Source organism: Mixophyes fleayi, chromosome 5, assembly GCF_038048845.1.
Source record: "Mixophyes fleayi isolate aMixFle1 chromosome 5, aMixFle1.hap1, whole genome shotgun sequence".
NCBI lineage: Eukaryota > Metazoa > Chordata > Amphibia > Anura > Limnodynastidae > Mixophyes > Mixophyes fleayi.
Window position 1 is genome coordinate 188375707 of NC_134406.1, and position 21565 is coordinate 188397271.

The window sequence follows — 21565 nt, forward strand, 5'->3', positions numbered from 1 at the left end:
ATTTAGAGATTACCTTCCGCCGTGGTACTCAAAACACTAAATCCGACAAAGTCTCTAGATGCTTTGATTTAGATGATGTTGAAGGATCTAACGAACCCAAACTCATACTTGATCAAGCTTGCATTGTGGGCAGTCCTACTATTATACCCAAAGAATTTCCACAGGGGAAGACCTTTACTGTGCCCAAATTAAGACCTAGGGCTATATTTACTAAACTGCGGGTTTGAAAAAGTGGAGATGTTGCCTATAGCAACCAATCAGATTCTAGTTAACATTTATTTAGTACATTCTACAAAATGACAGCTAGAATCTAATTGGTTGCTATAGGCAACATCTCCACTTTTTCAAACCCACAGTTTATTATAATGTGGAACCGCGCTCTCCTACCAAGGTCTGTGAGAGCTGCACCTGCTAAGGGTATCCCTCCCTTTAGAATAGATCCAAAATTTTATAATGCTGGGCGCTCATCAATTAATTATCCAAAAGTGCAGATCTAATATTCTATTGATGTCATAAAGCCATTGAATAGTTGCTAACATTTATTAAAATACAATAAAATTACAATAGAAGTATGATCATGTGTTGCCATACATAAATGAATAAAATAACGACATGTGTATTAATATTACTATAATGAGGTCTACACATTAATATACATATAGGTTAACAACCTACTGCTTATTAGCAGGTTTAACCTGATATAATAAATTAACAATAAATGACAAAAAAATCACTTTCAAAAACGTCCATGAATTACAGTCCTAATTCCCTTGGTTAATGGCGCATGCTGCTGAAGATAAGAACCTTGTATGATATTAACATATAATTATTAACAGTCCTCATGAAGATTGGAAACTTCCGAAACAAAGGGAGTATCCGTCACGCTTGACATCAATATATCAGCTATGAGGAATGAATTAGGCTCTTATTTGTGTTATTCCATGCGATATGATATGATACTTGCGGTTTGTAGTTGGAATAAGTGTAAGTCCAGATTGTGCAGTGATTCCAATTTAATGCCCCGATGTTCCACAGTCAATATACTAATAACAGCTTGTCCCAACCGAAAAAAGAAAAAAGGGGGAGATAATTCAGCAGCGGGTGATCACGCCGCTGCTGTTAGCGGCTGTCGATGCGTTCCACTGTGGAGCGCAAACACACTTCCGGTATTGACGTCACTTCCGGATATTGCTTTAGACCAATAGAATGATAGTGGGTGGAGTACCAACGCGTTTCGTCCTGCTCCGGACTTTCTCAAGGGCTATTGTGAACGTCTGTAGTCCTGTGATTTAAATATGCTGGGATTGAACCTAATAGGTTCCCAGATCTTTAATGCCCCAGTCTCTGTTTTCGTATAATACAGCTCATTATGCACACAATGAATGCGGTATATTTATACTCTTAATAGTCACTTCAGTCAGCATGATATTATACTATCTTATATGTATCCCCAAAATACGTGCAGCATTAAACAGTGTGCATTGTCATATTGTAGTCACAAGTTACCTCATTTCAATGATGTTAATACATGAATTAAATAAAAACAAATATAGAAATAAATATATAAATATAAATATATAGACATATAAACATTGAATGTACAACAGAGATTCTTTTGCAAACAGATTCTGTTTGCAATATCATAAGAAAACCATATTTTATAAATGACAAGATATTAAAAATAACATATTTTGTTACGTGATCCTTAAGGACTTAATGGTATATATATATTGCACATGCTAATTATGGTGGCTCATAATAAAGATTAAGGGAACAGGTATGAAAATTGAGGGAACAAATATGATATTTGACAGTGATAAGATGACATTTAGGAGGATCCCATGTTCTATAATCTGATTCCTCTTTTGAATCCACTTTTTGTCTTTGGTCTGGGTGTAGTGCAGATAGCACTGGAGAGCGTGAGGGATGGGGAGGAACCTACAGCACCGGGTATTCATAGGTAGTCTCCTATCCCATTACTTACCTGGCCCTCTCTGCTTGGCTTCCAAGGTCGACTGGGATTGGGCATAACCAGAGAGGTATGGCTGTAAATTCAAAATCCCATTACCCACTTGTACCATGCTTACTGTACACTTACCCATCTATCCAGGTGGAATATGGCTGGAATATATAATTCATCACAGAGAAAGGTCAAATTCAATATTGAGACCTTTAGGTGCCAATGTCTTCAAATAATAAATAGCCTTAGTTTCCTCTTTATTTAGATATTTCGTCAGGTTCCCTCCTCTCCAATTCTTATTAATTTTCTTAATTCCAATAAATGACATCCCTTCATATTCACAGTTGTGTGTGTCTCTAAAATGCTTGGACACATGATGGTTTACAAACCCAATAGTGATGTTCCTCAGATGTTCTCTAATCCTTTCTTTTAAGAGTCTAATGGTTCTACCTACGTATTGTTTGCCACAACTACATTGTAGTAGATAGATAACATGCCTACTATTGCAGGTAATGAATTCCTTAATCTGATATGTTTTGCCACTGACCTCAGAGTGATACTCTGTGATTGGCCTAGTGCTCCTGCACCCTAATCTTGTGCAGTTCGAGCACTGTCCACAGTAATAAAATCCTTTTTTGGTGTTATGTAGCCAGTTACCAATCTTATTATGTTCTTCTTTAGGGATATAGCTGGAAGTTAGTTTTTGTTTGAAGTCAGGGGCTTTCCTGAAGGACATGCAGGGTTTTGCTGGTAATATGGATCCCAATATGTCATCCTGTTGCAGAATATACCAATGCTTCTGGATGATTCGTCTAATTTTATCTGATTCCTGGGAATAGTTAGACACAAAGAATATCCTATCATTATTCAGTGTAGTGGATCGTGTAGATTCCTCCTTACCGCTAATATTTTCGCTTTTATATTTAAGTAACTGACTCCTATCTGTATCCTGAAGTTTGTTAAAGGCTTGGCCAACTATGTGAGGATCATACTTCTTGTCAAGAAATTGTTGCTGCATATCTTTACCTTGTTCAATAAAATCCTCTATTGCTGTACAGTTACGTCTAACACGAGTGAACTGACTAAATGGTATACTGCGTAGCCAGTTCGGATGATGACTGCTATTTGCCAAGATGAAACTGTTGACGTCAACTGCTTTTCGGTATGTTTTTGTCATTAGTTTGTTCTCTTTGATAAAAATCTCGAGGTCTAAAAATTGTACAGATGATTGACTAAAATTAGCCACAAATTTTAACCCAAACTCATTGTCGTTAATATATCCAAGAAATTGAAGCAAGGCTTGTTCTGTCCCTTTCCAAATTACCAAAATATCATCAATGTATCGCCTCCAGAGTACCAGGTTCGCACTCCAGCTATGTTGGGTCCAGATGAATCCGTTCTCCCAATAACTCATATAGAGGTTCGCATAGCTGGGTGCGAACCTGGTACCCATGGCGGTTCCCTGCATCTGCAGGTAGTAGTCCCCCTCATACCAAAAGTAGTTATGATACAAAATGAATTCAATAATAGATAATATGAATTCAACCTGATGACGGGTGAGACTGGAGTCTGATTCTAAAAAGAATCTGGTGCTAGCTAATCCTAACTCATGTCTGATGACCGTGTAGAGCGATGATACATCGCATGTGACTAACCAATATTCGTTGTTCCACGTAATGTTCTCAAGAAGTTGTAGGATATGTGTGGTGTCCTGCAGATAGGCTTCTTGTGTTTTCACATATGGTTGCAGGAACATATCAACATAGTGAGACAAATTGGCTGTTAGAGAACCGATACCAGATATTATCGGTCTCCCAGGTGGTTTTGTCACATGCTTGTGAATTTTCGGGAGGTAATATATAACAGGGATAATCGGGTCTTTATTGTAAATGTAATTAAACTCATTAAGGGTAATAATGCCTCTGTCTAGACCCTGTTTCAATATGTCCTTAAGACTCATAGAAAAGACTGCTGTTGGATCAGTGTCCAACCGTTGATATGTTGCAGTATCTGATAGCAATCGAGTCAGTTCTGCTACATAATCAGCCCGATCTAAAAGAACAATCCCTCCTCCCTTGTCAGCTGGTTTAATGACCACTGTATCTAGATCTTGTAAAACTTTCAGGGCTTTGCACTCTTCATTAGTAAGATTCATATGTGTATGAGACTTCCTCTCTTTTATTTTTTCTAAATCCGATAACACTAATGTCTCAAATGTTGTGATTTCTTTACTTTTGGATTGCTTCGAATAGAATGTAGAGGGGGGTTTAAGATTCGTATGTTTGTATGGGTCGGTATTTTGTTTCATTGCTGCTTCTAATGGAGTTTTAGCATAGTATCTCTTGAGGGTCAATTTCCTGACATATTTGTGAATGTCTATAAAGGTTTCAAACTTATTCAGTCTATTAGTGGGGGCAAACTTAAGGCCTTTGTTTAATACACTAGTTTCGTGTGATGTAAGTATATGGCCACTGAGGTTAAATATTCCTATCGGGGAGATGTTGTGTTCCTTTCCTCTCTGTTTGCGTCCATGACCACCTCTTCTACCTCTTCTAATTGTTCTGATTTTCTTTTTAGCGTTTGTAGTCTCGTGTTGTTCTGGCTCAAACCTAGGAACCTCGGGCCCAGTCCTAAAAAATGACTAATTTGGGTCAGGGGATTTGAGGGATCAATATGTGTATCCCCTATGTCTGTATTATCCTGGTCTGATTTAGACAATGGTGTTGAATACAAAGTATGGTCATGTTCTCTGATCAGGATAGGTGTATCTAAATGGGGTCTGGCGGATATCTTCAATGGAGTATCAATATCAGTAGTAGAAACTGAATGTGTTGTGATATCATGTAGCCACCCTTGCTCGAATGACTGTATAGCTAGCTTACAGTAATCAGAATTTGATATACTGCATGTAGTGTTAGAAGAGTCACTAACACCAGTATTATTCCCGTCTCCATTCTCTGTGGTCATCGGTATGGTGTTGGTATCATGATGTATCAGTGTCATGTATTGTTGATATGTGAGACCTAGTTTTTTGTATGGTAATCTCTTATTGGACTTACCCTTATCAGTTATTCCAGAAATTGGTGTTACAAGAATGGCTTTGTTTTGGGATTTCTTGTATTGTCCCTGTGTTCTGGAATGTCTCTGTATTCTAGGTTTAACCTGTGTTTTGGATTTTTTCTGTCGCGAGCATATTTTGATTTTTTCTTATCTATGATCTCTGTTTCTTTTCTATCTAACCTTGTTTTCATGACTGTAATTAGGTTTAGATAAACAGGATCGTCTTTAAGGGAATTAAGATCCTGATCAATTGATGTAATATCGTTCTCTAATTGTTTTAGATGCTTCTTGTGTTGATCCATAAGTAATATCATCAATTTTTCAGAGCAGTGATCCAATATTGCCTGCCATTGTTCCATGAACTTCGTATTGTTCCTGTAACTGGATGCGGGTTTTTTAATTTTAAGGCCTCTAGGTATCAGATGTTCTTTTTGGTATTGTTCCATGTAAAATATATCCCACCACACCCGCATTTCCTTATGTAATAATTTATCAAATTCTAAAAGTTGAAGACAATGGTTAGTGCCCTTGCCATTTGTAGAGATAAGATGTTGATTATTAGATAATGTCAATAGTAAGGACTTGTCCTCCCGCTTTTTCCTTAAGCCTAAAGGGTCATTGAATTGAATGTTAGTCATTTTGAATTAAATTAAATTAAAGATAAGAGTGCTGCAGATTCCCAGGATTAAAGGCAAAATATTATAATGTGGAACCGCGCTCTCCTACCAAGGTCTGTGAGAGCTGCACCTGCTAAGGGTATCCCTCCCTTTAGAATAGATCCAAAATTTTATAATGCTGGGCGCTCATCAATTAATTATCCAAAAGTGCAGATCTAATATTCTATTGATGTCATAAAGCCATTGAATAGTTGCTAACATTTATTAAAATACAATAAAATTACAATAGAAGTATGATCATGTGTTGCCATACATAAATGAATAAAATAACGACATGTGTATTAATATTACTATAATGAGGTCTACACATTAATATACATATAGGTTAACAACCTACTGCTTATTAGCAGGTTTAACCTGATATAATAAATGGGATTTTGAATTTACAGCCATACCTCTCTGGTTATGCCCAATCCCAGTCGACCTTGGAAGCCAAGCAGAGAGGGCCAGGTAAGTAATGGGATAGGAGACTACCTATGAATACCCGGTGCTGTAGGTTCCTCCCCATCCCTCACGCTCTCCAGTGCTATCTGCACTACACCCAGACCAAAAACAAAAAGTGGATTCAAAAGAGGAATCAGATTATAGAACATGGGATCCTCCTAAATGTCATCTTATCACTGTCAAATATCATATTTGTTCCCTCAATTTTCATACCTGTTCCCTTAATCTTTATTATGAGCCACCATAATTAGCATGTGCAAAATATATATACCATTAAGTCCTTAAGGATCACGTAACAAAATATGTTATTTTTAATATCTTGTCATTTATAAAATATGGTTTTCTTATGATATTGCAAACAGAATCTGTTTGCAAAAGAATCTCTGTTGTACATTCAATGTTTATATGTCTATATATTTATATTTATATATTTATATATTTATTTCTATATTTGTTTTTATTTAATTCATGTATTAACATCATTGAAATGAGGTAACTTGTGACTACAATATGACAATGCACACTGTTTAATGCTGCACGTATTTTGGGGATACATATAAGATAGTATAATATCATGCTGACTGAAGTGACTATTAAGAGTATAAATATACCGCATTCATTGTGTGCATAATGAGCTGTATTATACGAAAACAGAGACTGGGGCATTAAAGATCTGGGAACCTATTAGGTTCAATCCCAGCATATTTAAATCACAGGACTACAGACGTTCACAATAGCCCTTGAGAAAGTCCGGAGCAGGACGAAACGCGTTGGTACTCCACCCACTATCATTCTATTGGTCTAAAGCAATATCCGGAAGTGACGTCAATACCGGAAGTGTGTTTGCGCTCCTCACAGTGGAACGCATCGACAGCCGCTAACAGCAGCGGCGTGATCACCCGCTGCTGAATTATCTCCCCCCTTTTTTCTTTTTTCGGTTGAGGACAAGCTGTTATTAGTATATTGACTGTGGAACATCGGGGCATTAAATTGGAATCACTGCACAATCTGGACTTACACTTATTCCAACTACAAACCGCAAGTATCATATCATATCGCATGGAATAACACAAATAAGAGCCTAATTCATTCCTCATAGCTGATATATTGATGTCAAGCGTGACGGATACTCCCTTTGTTTCGGAAGTTTCCAATCTTCATGAGGACTGTTAATAATTATATGTTAATATCATACAAGGTTTCTTATCTTCAGCAGCATGCGCCATTAACCAAGGGAATTAGGACTGTAATTCATGGACGTTTTTGAAAGTGATTTTTTTGTCATTTATTGTTAATTTATTATATCAGGTTAAACCTGCTAATAAGCAGTAGGTTGTTAACCTATATGTATATTAATGTGTAGACCTCATTATAGTAATATTAATACACATGTCGTTATTTTATTCATTTATGTATGGCAACACATGATCATACTTCTATTGTAATTTTATTGTATTTTAATAAATGTTAGCAACTATTCAATGGCTTTATGACATCAATAGAATATTAGATCTGCACTTTTGGATAATTAATTGATGAGCGCCCAGCATTATAAAATTTTAAACCCACAGTTTAGTAAATATACCCCTAGACTAATACAGTTGGCATGTCACTCTAAATTTTCTGGTCATCCTGGTGTCAGTAAGATGTTATTATTTGTTTCTAGAAACTACTGGTAGCCTACTATCCGCAATTATATCCTAAGATTTGTAGCTTCCTGTGACATTTGTGCACAACATAAATTGGTCAATCTAAAAACAGCAGGACAATTGCAACTCTTACCAAGCAGAGCTAGAATAAGGCTCTGGGGGGGCCCTGAGCACTTAAGACAGAGAGGCCCCTATGATGTAATATGGTTATCATTTTAGACAAATACACAGGCAATTCTGTGTGCACTACTGTTAGGTGCATGCAGTTCTGCCTTCACGAGCAGTACAGTGTGAAGCGGGACATACCTGCCAACTGTCCTTGTAGTCAGATCAAATCTTGACTAAGCGAGACAGTCACCAAAACTGCCCCACCAGATTCAGGAAAGTTGGCAGACTGTCCTGTTCTCTCCTACATGTTCTTGTCGCTTTCGCTACCTGTGGCTGCTGGTGTCTTTAGCTCAGTTTATACTTGTCTGGATCCTGGAATGTTGGGGACCCTATTTAAAAAAAATGGTACATTAAATTTAGAAAACTCCAACCAGCCCTGGCGTTAAAGCAATAGCACCCATGTTTAATAATTAGGCCTCCTTCCAAGCCCAACATTAAAAGTTTTATTATTCACATTTGATAAATAGACCTATATCCTGACAACCAGCCCTGACATTAGATTAATAGCACAAAACATTTAATAAATAGACTTATTGCCTCCAACCAGCCCCATCATTAAATTAAAATATTCCCATTTAATAAATAAACCTATTTTCCCTCCCTCCAAACAACCCCAGCAATAAATTAATAGCATTAATGTTTAATATATATAACCATTTCCTGCAACCATCACTGGGATTAAATAATTCATATTCCCATTTAATAAAAAGCCCTCCTTCCCAAACTCAGCCCCACATTCAATTAATAGCCCCAAACCACCACAGCATTAAATTAAAGGTCCTGTCACCACACCTTAAATTATTAGGCACCCCTATTAAATTAAATAGCCCCACCATCACCCCACAAATAAAACAACAGCACCCACCATTAAATAATTGGCTCTGATCCACAGTCCACCATTACATTAATAGCCTACCTCCCACCAAAATTAAAGCAGAGAACCTCCAATCGGCAATAAATTGATAGCATTTACGTGTAATAAATATGTTTCCTACAACCATCACTGCCATTAAATAATTCATATTCACATTTAATAAATAGACTTCATTCTCTCCAAACAGTTCCACATTCAATTAATAGCTCCAAACCACTCCAGTATTAAATTAAAGGTTCCATTGCCCAATCTTAATTGATGGCTCAACTATTAAATTAAATATACCCACCAATAAAATAAAATGCTCCACCATCAACCCAGAAGTGAACTAGCACTCATTAATTATTAAGCTCCCACCTATATTCCACTATTAAATTAATAGCCTACCTCACATTCCACATTATATTAAGACCCTCCCTTCCTTTCCCCACACATCACATTAAGGCCCCCCAAAATTCCCTCACACATTATATTAAGACTACCTCTCTCTTCCCTCACACATTATAGTAAGAGCCCGACCACCCTTCTCTCACATATTATATTAAAAATACCCCCTCTCCCTTACCTCCTACTTCCATTGTGCCAGCCGTGCTGTACTGTAGAGCAGACTCCTCTGTCTACCTCTTCACACATGGGATGGCACCTGTCGTGTGGTGCACATCCCATGTGACATCTGTCAGTGATGGGGATAGTAGGCCACACTTTTAAGATACCCTTTAAGATACACAAAAAACATAAATCCAGTAGCATATAAATCGAATTTACCTGTGGCTATGAAGATACCCAACTCCTTTGCAATTTTCATAGAGGAATGAAGAGAGGGTGGAACGGATCATAAGATTGACGGACAAATGAAGGATGGTGGATAGACCCAGAGGAGGGGCAAGCCACCTAGTACCACACTGTCCTCCCGCTAGCACCCCTGAGGGGCCCGTGGCACATGTTCCTGGTGCCCCCCCCCCCAATCCGGCTCTGTTACCAAGACCGAGTTGACCAAGGACTCACATCTTTATGGACTTTGTGGTTGAACTCCAATTGTCAACAGGATGCATATATGGGATTCTCTAAAATGGTGCATTTTGTGCCCCTCAAGGGTTAATCATCCGCTGCCTCTTTAGCCAATCTCTTCATTAAGAAGATCTTTCAGCTTCATGGATGCCCTGAAGAGATCATTTCGGACTGAGGTACACAGTTTACATCAAAAAAATTTGGTGAACTCTATGCAAAAATCTATATTAAGCTCAAATTCTCTTCGGCCTATCACCCTCACACCAATGGGCAACAGAGATAGTAAACCAAGCTCTTGAGAAATACCTTGAGATGTATGTCTCTCCTAATCAGCATAACTGGGTGGAGTTTTTGCCATGGGCAGACTATTTCCAAACCCATGGTAGTGTCACTCACCGGACCGTGAGTGCCTCTTCCCGGACATTTAGGAACCGTGGCCGTCCTCCATCCTGAGGGTCTGCGCATGCGCAGCCCTTTCCTATACCTCAGTGTATGTTCCTTTAACTTAATTGGCAGATCAGGCAACCTCCCTATATTAAGCACCTGTGGTCAACACCACGTTGCCTGATCTTGGAGTCTCATTCCCCATGAGTCTCTGAAGGTGTTCCTGTATTCCTCGTGTATTCAGCGCTGCTGATTCCTGTGGTTTCCAAACCACTTCTACCTCTGTGGTTTCCAAACCACTTCTACTACTGTGGTTCCCATACCACTTCTACCATCAACTGTATCATCGTGACTGTTTGCTGATTCCTATCCGCTGCCTCCGTGCACTACAGTCTTCCAAGCCACTTCAACATTATTATATATCATTGTGACTGTTTGCTGATTCCTATCCGCTGCCTCCGTGCACTACAGTCCTCTAAACCACATCAACGCTATTATATTTCATTGTGACTGTTTGCTGGTTCCTACCCGCTGCCTCCGTGCACTCCAGCCTTTACTTCACATCCACTCACCTGTTCCTCATCTAGTCTGTGAGCTGATTCCTATCCGCTGCCTCCGTGCACTACAGCCTCCAGCTTGCAACTCGCCTGTGTTCACCATCGTGACTGTTAGCTGATTCCTATCCGCTGCCTCTGTGCACTACAGCCTCCAGCTTGCAACTCGCCTGTGTTCACCATCGTGACTGTTAGCTGATTCCTATCCGCTGCCTCTGTGCACTACAGCCTCCAGCTTGCAACTCGCCTGTGTTCATCATCGTGACAGTTAGCTGATTCCTATCCGCTGCTCTTGTGCACTGCAGTCTCTTCTCAGCTCTCCTGTGTTTCCTCGAGACTGCTGCTCTCATTGCCATCCGCTACTCTCCGTGATCAACAGCTCCTGGTCTACTCTGCTCTCCCGTGTTCCATCGCTACTGACACCTATTGGTTGCTACTGGTTACCTCCGTGTACCCGCAGAGTCCTGCTGCTGCTGACCGCGCTATCGTCCATCTACTGCTGATCCGCTCTCCACGCCTTCACGTGTCCCGCTGGTCTCTACCCTCCTGTCAGCATTGGATTCGTATCTCATCAACTACTCCTCTGCTGGATCATCTCCATTCTCCTGGGTCCTCCATGAGTCCAGTTCCACGTGTTACTGATTCCTGTGGATTCGTGTCCCTGTGGGTCTACTTACCTGTGCGCTGCACCTACTAGACCGCTGCCTCATCTATCCAGGGACTTCTCATCCAGCCGGCCTCCTGCCGCTCAGGTATCACTGCACTCCTATCTGACTGCCTGCTTCTGAACCACGGTATGCATACTTCTCATTGACTGTGCTGGTGTATTGCATATCTTGCTGGACTGTGTTGGTTCTCCTCTGGAGTCTGCTATCCGCTGAGTCTATTGCCATCATTGACTGTGTTAACTTGTGCTGGACTACTTCAAGAGACTTTCTATATTTGCAGACCTGTTCAGTCAGTTATATATATATTGTGCATGTTACTGTGGATCGTGTATAAGGTGCCTGTGTATATCCTGTGTTGCAGTCTCTCCCCGTGCATCTCCTCACATATATATTCAGTGGTACAACTTGCTGATGTCAGACCACTGATCCCTGTTTCCTGTATCACCTGTTCCAGTATCCTCTCACATAGCAGTGGTACGACTTGCTACCGCAGACCACTGACTACCCGGATACCTCCACTTGGATTCCATTCCTTCACTCAGACAGCGGTACAACTTGCTATCCGCAGACCGCTGACTCTCATCACCTCCTTGTTCTGTTGGACATTCCTCCTCACTATAGCAGTGGTACAACTTGCTATCGCAGACCACTGACTACCTGCACGTGCCCTTGTCCATACAGTTCCTCGTAGATTATTACCTCCATATTACCAGTGCTGCTAGTCATAGACTTTCCTGAGCATCTCATCATCTACTATTTCCTGTTCCGTGATCACCCAGCTACCAGAGTACCCTATTACCATCTACATTGCTCTGGTAAGCCTACCACCTGGTGATCCCTGGGTAAAGACTCCTAGTGCCCGTGACAGTAAGATCAGGCCATGACAGACCCAGATACGGAACCTACCGCCAAAGAGATGCTGCAGCATCTGGTCAGCCGTGTGGAGCAACAGGATGCCCGCCAACAGCTGTTACTTCAGTGTTATCAATCGTTAACCTCCCAAGGAACATCTGGACAGACCGTGACAGCTACTACTGAGGCTCCTGTGCTTTCCTCCGTTTCCCCAGTGCCATCCCAGGTGTCTACAGCTTCTACGCTTCACCTGCCTACTCCGTCAAAATACGATGGAGACCCCAAAACTTGTAGGGGTTTCCTTAACCAATGTTCAGTCCATTTTGAGCTTCAACCTCAAAATTTTTCTACCCATAGTTCCAGAGTGGCCTATCTTATCTCTTTGTTTTCAGGACAAGCCCTGGCTTGGGCCTCCCCTCTGTGGGAAAGAAACGATCCAATATTACAAGATAGTGCCAAATTCATTTCTACATTCCGAAGTGTGTTCGATGAACCAGGTCGTGTGACCTCCGCTGCTTCCAGCATCCTCCGTCTACGACAAGGATCTCATAAAGTAGGCCAGTACGTCATTCAATTTAGGATCTTAGCCTCTGAACTTCAGTGGAATACTGAAGCCCTAGTTGCCGCCTTCTGGCAGGGGCTTTCCGATAAAATTAAAGATGCACTGACTACTCAAGAGCTTCCTTCGTCACTTGAAGATTTGATCTCTCTGTGCCATCGTGTTGATATGAGATTTCGTGAAAGAGAGGCTGAGAAAACAACTTCTGCTAAAGCACCTCTTCGTTCTAACCCTCAATTTCGTCCAGTTTCACCCTCTGTGATTCCCATGGAGGTAGGACGTTCCAAATTATCTTCAGAGGAGAGGAAACGAAGAGTAAAGAATAGACTCTGTATCTATTGTGCTGATTCCACTCATGTTCTCAGCTCTTGCCCTAAGAGATCGGGAAATGCCAGGCCCTAACTAGTTCTGGAGAGGTGAAGTTAGGGTCCCTGGAGTCCTCTCCATCTTCCATGAAATCTAAAGTCTGCGCCTTTGATGTTACGATTTCCTGTGCTACCAAAACCTTTGAGTCACAGGCATTGATTGATTCCGGAGCAGCAGGAAATTTTATTTCCAAATCATTAGTAAATCAATGGTCTCTACCAGTGATTACCTTAAAAACACCCATTACTGTGACGGCTATAGATGGATCACGTCTCATCAACGGTCTCATCACCCAGAGTACGTCTCCAGTAACCCTTCAGATTGGTGCCCTGCATCATGAAGAAATATCGTTTTTAATCCTTCCTGTTACGACAAGTCCAATTGTCTTAGGCCTTCCATGGCTTCAGTGTCACTCTCCCCAGATTGACTGGGGCACCCCTCAAGTCACATCTTGGGGGTCTGAATGTCACCATCGTTGCCTTTCCCAAGTCATTCCTCTCAAAGTACAGCAATCTTCCATCTCATCTACCTCACCGGGACTCCCTCCTCAATATGCTTCATTTACTGATGTTTTTGATAAAGCTCAGTCTGAACGTCTTCCTCCTCATCGTTCTTGGGATTGTCCGATCGACCTTCTACCTGGCAAGACTCCCCCCAGGGGCCGGGTCTATCCACTCTCGTTACCTGAAACTCAAGCTACATCTGAGTATATACAGGAGAACCTCCAGCGTGGGTTTATTCGACCTTCCACCTCTCCCGCTGGAGCTGGGTTCTTCTTCGTTAAAAAGAAGGATGGATCTTTACGCCCTTGCATAGATTTTCGTGGACTCAATGCCATTACTATTAAGAATCGGTATCCCATTCCGCTGATCACTGAGCTATTCGATCGCATCAAGGGAGCCCGTATCTTTACTAAGTTGGATCTTCGTGGTGCCTACAATTTAATCAGAATCCGTTCCGGTGACGAATGGAAGACAGCGTTTAACACCAGAGACGGGCATTACGAATATCTGGTAATGCCTTTCGGGCTGTGTAATGCCCCCGCTGTTTTTCAAGGTTTCATCAATGAGATCTTCCGGGACTTATTATATGTATGTGTCGTCGTCTACCTGGACGACATATTGATATTTTCACAGGACCTGCCTTCTCACCACCAACATGTGGCAGAAGTCCTCTCCAGGCTACGGAAAAATTCATTGTTCTGTAAATTAGAAAAATGTTCATTCGAATTACCCCAGATTCCATTCTTGGGGTATATAGTTTCCGGAGTTGGCCTGAAGATGGATCCAGACAAGGTGAATGCTGTACTACATTGGCCCCAGCCAACTACTCTTCGTGCTATCCAGCGTTTTTTAGGTTTTGCCAATTACTATAGACGCTTCATTCAAGACTTTTCTTCCATTGCATCTCCTATTGTGGCCCTGACTAGGAAGGGGGCTAATCCTAAGCAATGGTCACCTGAGGCTCTTCAAGCCTTCCAAACACTAAAAGAGTCCTTCTCTTCGGCTCCAATCCTTCGACAGCCTGATGTGACACTCCCCTTCTTCCTGGAAGTAGATGCCTCTAATGTGGGCTTAGGAGCTATTCTCTCCCAACGCTCGGAACAGCAAAAATTCCATCCTTGTGCCTTCTATTCTCGGGGTCTCCTGCCCGCAGAGAAGAATTATACTATCGGGGACAAGGAGTTACTGGCTATCAAAGCTGCATTAGAGGAATGGAGATACTTGTTGGAAGGAGCTCGCCATCCGGTGACGATCTTCACGGATCATAAGAACTTGTCATATCTCCAGTCTGCCCAATGCTTGAACCCTCGTCAAGCAAGATGGTCTCTTTTCTTTTCCCGTTTTGAGTTAATAATAACCTTCAAACCAGCTGCCAAGAACAAAAAAGCTGACGCTTTATCTAGAGCTTTTGTGACGTCCTCTGATATAGAAGAGGTTTCCAACCATACCATTCTAGACCCCAAATGTATCTCACTGGCTGCTTCATCCACCAAAACGCTACCATTTGGGAAGACCCTCGTGCCTCCTACTCTAAGGAGGAAAATCCTTTCGTGGTTTCATGCCTCTCGTTTTTCTGGACACGCCGGTGAACGCAAGACCTTTGAGATTCTCTCTCGAAGTTACTGGTGGCCTTCGATGAGGAGAGACGTCAAAGAGTTCATTGCTTCCTGTGAGCTATGTTCCCAGTTCAAATCCTCCCGCAGAACCCCAGCAGGGTTGCTGCGACCACTACCCATTCCATCCAGTCCGTGGACCCATATTAGTATGGATTTCGTTACTGACTTACCACCTAGTAAGAACCATAACACTATTTGGGTGGTGGTGGACAGATTTTCGAAGATGGCTCATTTCATTCCTCTGTCTGGTTTGCCTTCCTCATCTATTCTGGCTGAACATTTCATTAAAGAGATCTTCCGTATCCATGGATGTCCGTCTGAGATTGTGTCGGATAGAGGAGTACAATTCGTTTCCAGATTCTGGCGAGCCCTTTGTAAAACCTTGGGCATACGATTAGCACTCTCATCTTCTTACCATCCGCAATCTAACGGACAAACTGAACGTGTCAATCAAGATCTTGAGACTTTTATAAGGATGTTCTCATCAGCCAATCAAGACAACTGGGTAGAGTTGCTTCCTTGGGCTGAATTCGCCCATAACAACATGTACCATGAGTCATCATCCAAAACCTCCATTTTTTGTGGTCTACGGTCACCATCCGTCTTTTCCGGAATTTCCTGCCCTCCCGTCCACCCAAGTTCCTGCGGTGGAAACTGTTTGTCAGACCTTTAAAAATATCTGGTCTCAGGTCAAAACCTGTTTAAAGAAGACATCTATCAAATATAAATCTTTCGCAGATAAGAAGAGGCGGGCTATTCCACCACTAAAAATTGGAGATCGTGTCTGGTTATCCACCAAAAATATTCGTTTGAAGGTTCCATCTATGAAATTCGCCCCTCGTTTTATTGGTCCATATAGGATCATTCAAGTAATCAATCCAGTATGTGTGAAACTTCTTCTTCCTAAGAATCTTCGGATTTCGAATGCCTTCCATGTGTCTTTGCTCAAACCTCTTATTATCAACCGTTTCTCAAATCCTCCCTCAGCTCCGCAGCCAGTTCAAGTTCATCAGGAGGAGGATTTCGAAATTACTGAGGTACTAGACGCAAAAATTTCGCGAGGAGTCCTCCGTTTCCTCGTTCATTGGAAGGGCTTTGGTCCTGAGGAGCGCTCTTGGATCAAAGCTGAAGATCTTAATGCTCCTGCCCTTTTGAAGAAGTTTTATTCCAAAAATCCGGACAAGCCCGGTTCCAGGCGTTCTGTGCCCACCTTTAAAAGGGGAGGTACTGTCACTCACCGGACCGTGAGTGCCTCTTCCCGGACATTTAGGAACCGTGGCCGTCCTCCATCCTGAGGGTCTGCGCATGCGCAGCCCTTTCCTATACCTCAGTGTATGTTCCTTTAACTTAATTGGCAGATCAGGCAACCTTCCTATATTAAGCACCTGTGGTCAACACCACGTTGCCTGATCTTGGAGTCTCATTCCCCATGAGTCTCTGAAGGTGTTCCTGTATTCCTCGTGTATTCAGCGCTGCTGATTCCTGTGGTTTCCAAACCACTTCTACCTCTGTGGTTTCCAAACCACTTCTACTACTGTGGTTCCCATACCACTTCTACCATCAACTGTATCATCGTGACTGTTTGCTGATTCCTATCCGCTGCCTCCGTGCACTACAGTCTTCCAAGCCACTTCAACATTATTATATATCATTGTGACTGTTTGCTGATTCCTATCCGCTGCCTCCGTGCACTACAGTCCTCTAAACCACATCAACGCTATTATATTTCATTGTGACTGTTTGCTGGTTCCTACCCGCTGCCTCCGTGCACTCCAGCCTTTACTTCACATCCACTCACCTGTTCCTCATCTAGTCTGTGAGCTGATTCCTATCCGCTGCCTCCGTGCACTACAGCCTCCAGCTTGCAACTCGCCTGTGTTCACCATCGTGACTGTTAGCTGATTCCTATCCGCTGCCTCTGTGCACTACAGCCTCCAGCTTGCAACTCGCCTGTGTTCACCATCGTGACTGTTAGCTGATTCCTATCCGCTGCCTCTGTGCACTACAGCCTCCAGCTTGCAACTCGCCTGTGTTCATCATCGTGACAGTTAGCTGATTCCTATCCGCTGCTCTTGTGCACTGCAGTCTCTTCTCAGCTCTCCTGTGTTTCCTCGAGACTGCTGCTCTCATTGCCATCCGCTACTCTCCGTGATCAACAGCTCCTGGTCTACTCTGCTCTCCCGTGTTCCATCGCTACTGACACCTATTGGTTGCTACTGGTTACCTCCGTGTACCCGCAGAGTCCTGCTGCTGCTGACCGCGCTATCGTCCATCTACTGCTGATCCGCTCTCCACGCCTTCACGTGTCCCGCTGGTCTCTACCCTCCTGTCAGCATTGGATTCGTATCTCATCAACTACTCCTCTGCTGGATCATCTCCATTCTCCTGGGTCCTCCATGAGTCCAGTTCCACGTGTTACTGATTCCTGTGGATTCGTGTCCCTGTGGGTCTACTTACCTGTGCGCTGCACCTACTAGACCGCTGCCTCATCTATCCAGGGACTTCTCATCCAGCCGGCCTCCTGCCGCTCAGGTATCACTGCACTCCTATCTGACTGCCTGCTTCTGAACCACGGTATGCATACTTTTCATTGACTGTGCTGGTGTATTGCATATCTTGCTGGACTGTGTTGGTTCTCCTCTGGAGTCTGCTATCCGCTGAGTCTATTGCCATCATTGACTGTGTTAACTTGTGCTGGACTACTTCAAGAGACTTTCTATATTTGCAGACCTGTTCAGTCAGTTATATATATATTGTGCATGTTACTGTGGATCGTGTATAAGGTGCCTGTGTATATCCTGTGTTGCAGTCTCTCCCCGTGCATCTCCTCACATATATATTCAGTGGTACAACTTGCTGATGTCAGACCACTGATCCCTGTTTCCTGTATCACCTGTTCCAGTATCCTCTCACATAGCAGTGGTACGACTTGCTACCGCAGACCACTGACTACCCGGATACCTCCACTTGGATTCCATTCCTTCACTCAGACAGCGGTACAACTTGCTATCCGCAGACCGCTGACTCTCATCACCTCCTTGTTCTGTTGGACATTCCTCCTCACTATAGCAGTGGTACAACTTGCTATCGCAGACCACTGACTACCTGCACGTGCCCTTGTCCATACAGTTCCTCGTAGATTATTACCTCCATATTACCAGTGCTGCTAGTCATAGACTTTCCTGAGCATCTCATCATCTACTATTTCCTGTTCCGTGATCACCCAGCTACCAGAGTACCCTATTACCATCTACATTGCTCTGGTAAGCCTACCACCTGGTGATCCCTGGGTAAAGACTCCTAGTGCCCGTGACAGGTAGTCGCATTAGGTTCCCTTCCTTTACTTTTAATGGGTAAGAGCTGTGCCCACACGTGCTGTCTTTCCTCCCATGTTCCTGCAGTGAACTCTGCTTTACACAAATTTGCAGATACTTGAGCTCAAGTCAGGAAGGAATTGAAAAAGACTTTAAGACTCAATAAAGTATCCCTGAAAAGAACAGGCGTGCGGCACCATGTTTGTTCCCTGGAGATATTGTATGGTTATCCATCCATAATCTTTAAGATAACCCTTTAAGATACACCAAAAACATAAATCCAGTAGCATATAAATTGGATTTACCTGCGGCTATGAAGATACCAAACTCCTTTCAATTTTCACTGCTGAAACTGTTAACAGATATTCATCTTCTGGTCATCGCCAGATTATTGACGCAGCTTGTGCCTGTATTCATGAGATGTGGATCCTTATTTTGTATTGTGCTGACCTTTGGCTTGTCTGTAGTGCTCCACACAGCATGCTAAGGGCCAGTTATGTGGATCGTGACCTGGTTACTACCATCCTTTCATGCGGCAGGTGACTACCGATAGTAACTTAACTCAAAAACAGGGAAAACTATCAAATGCCAAGCAGATAGATCGATATCACCTGAAAAGATAGCTGTAATCAATCTACTAACTATACACAAGTCACAATAACATTTTGGATTACATCAATGATGAGGCTTTCAGATATATAAAATAGATTTGCTTTTCCCACAGAACATTTGCTGAAACCTGTATAAGGAGGTCTCCGCATTATATCCGAATATTACATGTGAACCCCTACATTCAGTGGTGAAATGGAGATGGGTTGAGATGTAGCAGCATTTTTGATGTAATCCGCTTTAGTATAAAAAAAAACACTGCTTGGTACAGAACATTCAGTTATCAGTTGAATGTGAGCTGTTTATTATATAAACATATACAAACATTGGGCCTGATTCATGTTCGGACGCAACATGCCTGCAAGTTGCGTTTTAAAAAAACAAAAGATCATGGAACCCGAGTGTAATTCTGACCCCATATATTATAGGCTTACAAGCGGGGCCCTCTTATGTCTTTGTCTGTTTGTATTGCCCGGTATTGTTTTATTACTTTGTTTGTTCCCAATTGTAAAGCACTACGAGTTTGCTGGCGCTGTATAAATAAATGATGATCATCATCAGACTGCAGTATATGCACAAGTATATTTGAAACATAAGGTCACAGTTTAGAACTCATACCAAAAAATTATATGATAAATAAACAACTCTTTACAGTATAATCATTGGAAAAATATGGTTTTAAAAAAAAAAATCTACATTTTAACGTTAAATACATAAACATGCTTTAATGCGGAAATCTTGTGGCGCCTTAAAGGATAATAATAATGCATACTGTACATACAATGACTTTATAGTCTATTTTACTTGCATACACATGTTCTGTGCTATCTAGTGGTACGCATACATGCTGTATTTAAAGCAAAGACTATAATGTGTCAGTCATCACTATCAGTCGGCACTTACACCTGCCCTGTAGCTGGTGCAAATGATACGGGTGAAACCAAGCGTACTTACGAGAAACCCAGGACTTGAATTGGCCACATCAGTCCTTACTGTACATGGTCTATGTCAGTTCAACCCTTCTCTCCCTGTTCCCTGTCCCAATTTGTAGGCTGTTTTGTGATCGGACATGAATTGCATTCAATTGCGTTCATTAGTGTAAGGTTCCTTTCTGAACATGCACAGAGATAGTTCAAGCAAGATACACTACAAAAAAGAACGCACGTCCAAACATGTAACAACTGACTAGAACGATCATGTGATTGACTAAAATAATAAACAGTCTTTTTGAGACAAGTTGAGATGTAACAACTGAACAGGTTGATTCTGTGACAGGCTTACAATGAAACAGCTTTTTTTATGTCACAAACAGCTTTGGTATAAAAGTCACTGGTTAGCATCGAACAGTTCCTTATCAGCTGAGTGTAAACTATATATTATACATATACATACATTGTTTATGTGACTGTCTCCTGATATGACATCTCCCTATCTAAGGTAAGCTTTTTAACCTAAAGGTTATATGAAAATAATATTAAAATGCATATTGTTCATACATATGCAATATGTATGAAAATATAGTTCATCAACTTCATTTAAAATGGGAAAACTCCCAAGTTATAAGGCTTAAAAAGAGTTCCATTTAATATTGTGAAATATTGTGTAATATTGTGGTAATATTCATATCAAAGAAAACACTGCTATAGCCTATGTGCTATGCTAGTTCCCCTATAAAGAGGACATACGAGACAGTGGACATCACAACAAATTATGTAGACTTAGTCAACTACCCTGTGAAATGCCTCAACTCTGTTAACCCTCCAGCAATGTCTCAGCACAAACTGATACTGAAGATTGGAGACCCAATTATGTTGTTGCAGAAATTCAATGCCCAACAACTCTGCAATAAAACCAAACTGCAAGTGCACATCTTGAAACCTCACATCAAAGAGGCCACCATACTAAGAGGTTGTGTCAGAGGTCAGTGTGTCTTCCTACCACACATATCACGTTACCCCTTTCAGTTTATGCACCTGCAGTTCCTCAAGTTGTTTTACCATCACAACAAGGCTTAGTCTCAGTCCTTCAGTGGCTGGGATCAACTCGAGGAATCCATGCCTCTCACATGGACAGTTCTACGCTGTCTGCTCAAGAGCTGTCAATGAGAAACCTCAAATATTGACCCTCTAATGGATTTCCAAATGAGAATGGAAGTGGTGACATCAGGAGAGAGCTTATAATTATTATAATCACTTACTTTAAAACTTGCCATTTATACAGATATTATGTATAGGGACATATACAAATATTGCCATCATTTTTGTATTATACAATCCCCTAAAAATAATAGCAAGAAATGC

The 21565-nt window shown here is 41.7% G+C and overlaps 2 pseudogenes; one reads left to right on the forward strand and one right to left on the reverse strand.

Annotated features, from left to right (window-relative positions):
* Positions 1 to 1935: 1935 nt before the first annotated feature.
* LOC142159645 (5S ribosomal RNA) lies at positions 1936 to 2053 on the reverse strand (annotated as a pseudogene).
* Positions 2054 to 6078: 4025 nt separating this feature from the next.
* Positions 6079 to 6196, forward strand: LOC142159646 (5S ribosomal RNA; annotated as a pseudogene).
* The last annotated feature ends 15369 nt before the right edge of the window (positions 6197 to 21565 follow it).